The sequence below is a fragment of the Trichosurus vulpecula genome, chromosome 6, assembly GCF_011100635.1.
Source record: "Trichosurus vulpecula isolate mTriVul1 chromosome 6, mTriVul1.pri, whole genome shotgun sequence".
Classification (NCBI taxonomy): domain Eukaryota; kingdom Metazoa; phylum Chordata; class Mammalia; order Diprotodontia; family Phalangeridae; genus Trichosurus; species Trichosurus vulpecula.
The window spans coordinates 207,809,834-207,813,233 of record NC_050578.1 but is presented as its reverse complement, the minus strand read 5'-3'; the positions used below and the strand labels follow the sequence as shown (position 1 = coordinate 207,813,233).

The 3,400-nt window shown below is 43.5% G+C and overlaps 1 pseudogene; it reads right to left on the bottom strand.

Moving 5' to 3' along the window:
• Nucleotides 1–2,663: 2,663 nt before the first annotated feature.
• Nucleotides 2,664–3,079, bottom strand: LOC118852845 (annotated as a pseudogene).
• Between the last annotated feature and the right edge of the window lie 321 nt (nt 3,080–3,400).

Sequence of the window (3,400 nt, the reverse complement as noted above, 5' to 3'; positions counted from 1 at the left end):
ATGCTACTTTTCAATTTGGGAATCCCATGATTTAGCAAGAATCATGCTCATTAATTAGAATAGATCTCCTTTTGAGCTCCTATTACACATTTTTAATGAGTTAATCATATTTTGAGTTGTTATAGTTATATGTGATTGTGTATGTGTTTTATCTCCCTACTAGACTTCAAGTTCCTTGAGGGCAGGGACCCTGTAATTGGTCCCATCTTTTTAGAGGCGCTAATAGCTACTGTCTTTCTCAGTCTTGGAAGCATAACCCACATTTAGATCGTACTTGTGAAGTACTTTGTATATTATCCATTTCTCCTCCTCACAGCAACTCTCGAAGGTTGGCAGGGCAAGGGTTATGATTTCTACTCTATAGATGAGGAAACTCAGTCACACAGAGTTTAAGGGGCTTGCCTAAGGTCACAGAGCTAGTAAGAGGCAGATCTGGGGCTTAAACCCAAGTCTTCTGACATAAAGTCTAGCACTTTGTGTATGTCACCAAAAGGCATTCCTTGTCTTAGAAACATTAGGTACAAGTTTCAGGGAAGGAGATTTTTAACTCAGCAGGAGGAACAACTTTGTAACTCTCAGAGCTATAGGACAAAAGAAGGAATTGCTTGAAAAAGGTAATGAGCTCCCCATCACTGGAAGTCTTTTAATAGTGGTTGAACGGCCGTTTGTCAGGTCATGGGATTTCCACTCAGAAAGGGTTGGATTAGAGGACTTTTGCCTTTTCTTCCATACAACGAGTCTCAGGTATTTGAACTCTGAATGAGTCCTAGGAGTCAGAAAAGCACTGCCATTACTGGCTCTTGAGTCAGAGGGGCTGAGTTCAAATACTACTTCTTAGCCAGGGTTACTCTGATAAATATTTAACAACCAGCTTTCTGGGTGGGGGGGGGGTGTGGAGATCTCACAAAACCATTTCCAATTTAATCTGTATTATTACCATTTTCTTCATCACTTCTTAAATCTAGACAATTAAGAAAATAATAAGTCAGACTCGAATTTGTAGAATTTGCTGGTTTCCGAGGTGTAAACGCTCACACTGACACTAACAATCAGCTCCAGAGAGCCAGTAAGAACTGGTTCCAGCACACCCCTGGAAGCTCTGTCATTCTTCTATGTTGCAAGGTCCCTTAAGGTTTTAACATTTTGTGCTCTGCAATTCTACAAATAAGACAAAAGGTCAGCATTTGTCATACATAACGTGGGTGTGAAAATAGCACTTTGCCAAGCTTTCTTTTAGCCCTTTTTGGATATCTCAGTGATTTGGAATATAAGGTGTCCCATCATCCCTTTACTGCTGGCGGAAAGAAAAGAGGCCTTTATCTTTTTTTTTGTTTGTTTTGAAGTAAAAAAGAATCAAACTATTTTTTAATCAAACTACTAAGAAAATATGACATAGCCTTGAAACACTAAACAGGAAGGCTATGTTAATTGCATTCAGTAAGAAGTTGGTATAAAGAAAATAAAATCTTTTCCAACACAATGCCTGGTGTAACATGTTGCTCAAAGTTTTAACTGACAGGGATAATTGGTAATAGCTGCCACCTCTACTCTGGGGAGGAGAAAAGCCCTCCCTTGCAACCTGCTCACACCCCAGAAAGTTAAGTTTTCTTTGTAGCCTTTCCTGTCCTAGGAAAATCCTTTCAACCAGTTGTTCCTGTTGAAGAGGACAAATTAGCAGGACCAAGGTCAGGTATCACATGTTTTTCTGCTTTGGAGAAAACTGACTTTCCTCTAAACCAGACATCTACCATTCCATTAGGCAAGAGGCTTCAGGTTGTTCTGCAAGCAAAGCAAGGCTTTCTTTGGCCTTAACTCAAAACCGTTTCATGTGAGTCTAAAAAACACTTTGACTGAAGTATTGCCCCATAGTATCTTCCAGAAAGGCAAGAAAAGGTAACCTGAACAGCAGTCCTATAGAAACCAATATGAAGGAACCAGAGCCTCACATGCCTGGTGGGAGATTTCCCTTTTATGCTCTTGCTTGGTGTCCCAGCTGAAAGATGGCACGAGCAGTGTCTACATCAAAGGAAAGATCACCCAGGAGCTGCTCAGTGCTCTAATCCAAGCAACCCTCTTTCCCCAGACTACCCTTTGAATGCCAGGTTCTTGTACTGGGGAGAAAAGCACAATAGTGTTTCTCTTTTCCAATCAGTAGTGAACTCATGGCATTATGGTCTATGGGAAATGGCTCACTCAGGTGGATGTGAAGTTGGCACTGAACAAAAGTGGGTGGCTGCCTCAGGAATTCATACCAGATGGGAGGTAGGTTGGAGAGGAGAATGGCTAATACCTCTAAACCCAAAGGGTCATTCTGGCTTCTAGGAACAACACACCTCTGACCCAGCTGAAAGCCATTAAGGGCTCCAACAGATGGAATAGGGGTCCTCCTCACTGAAGGGGTGGGCCTGGGTACTGTTAGCCATCCACACTACCTCCAATCCAAATCTGAGCACCGGTTTCTTCTTTTTCTTCACCTATGGGCTAGAACATATAATGGAGCCAAGAGAATCCAGTGGCAGATATAAAATTCCCATAAAGGTATTCTTAAACTTGCTACCAGCCTCAACTTCTTCATTCTTAAATTTTCCCTGAAAGGTAAAAATTTGCATACATTTTTACAAGTGGACCCATTCTCCCACCCCAGATGACTACTGGCAATGACTCTATTTTGCAATAGATGCCAGGATATCCTTCATCATCTAGGTCATGGTGGGGATGAGATGGGTGTGGTCATCAACACATTTGGGCACATAGGACTCTGCCTACCTCTTCACCTGCTGCTCCTTGCTCCCAGCTTCCACCAAGTCTTTGTCTTTGTCATTGCAATTCATGGTGCATCGAGCCAGGTAGTCCTGGAATTTCTCCAGTTCACTGGTCAGAGGGGCCTGCACCTGAGCCAAGGGTGCATGGGAGCGCTCAATGCACTGATGAACCTGCTGCAGGGAGGCCTGGGTAGCCTCATAGCACCTGGCACTGCACAGGACCATGGTACCCTGCATCTTGTGGATATTCTCCCTCTCCAGCCCTTTCACTATGGTGTTCACCACCCTTGCACCTGCAGGTGCTGTGACTCTGCCATGGTGTACACCGCCCCCCAGTCCCATGCCCTGCCCTGCTCCCTCTATCCTGTTTTGTAGGGAAAAGTGGCCAAGGTGTGCTGGCGATTCAGTCAAGGATCATTTTGAATGGTCCTTTGTTTGCTGCAGAGCATTTTACCACTTCTTAAGAAGACAAACCAGATTCTTGAATCCTCTGAAGCTGCTTATATTCAATCCCATGTGGCCACGATTTATGCTGAGTTAACTTCCCCTAGGTCCTATGGTGGGACTGTGGAAGATACAAGGATGAATAAAATCCTGCCCTTGGGGAGCTGACAATCCGATAAGTACTTAAGTCAGAT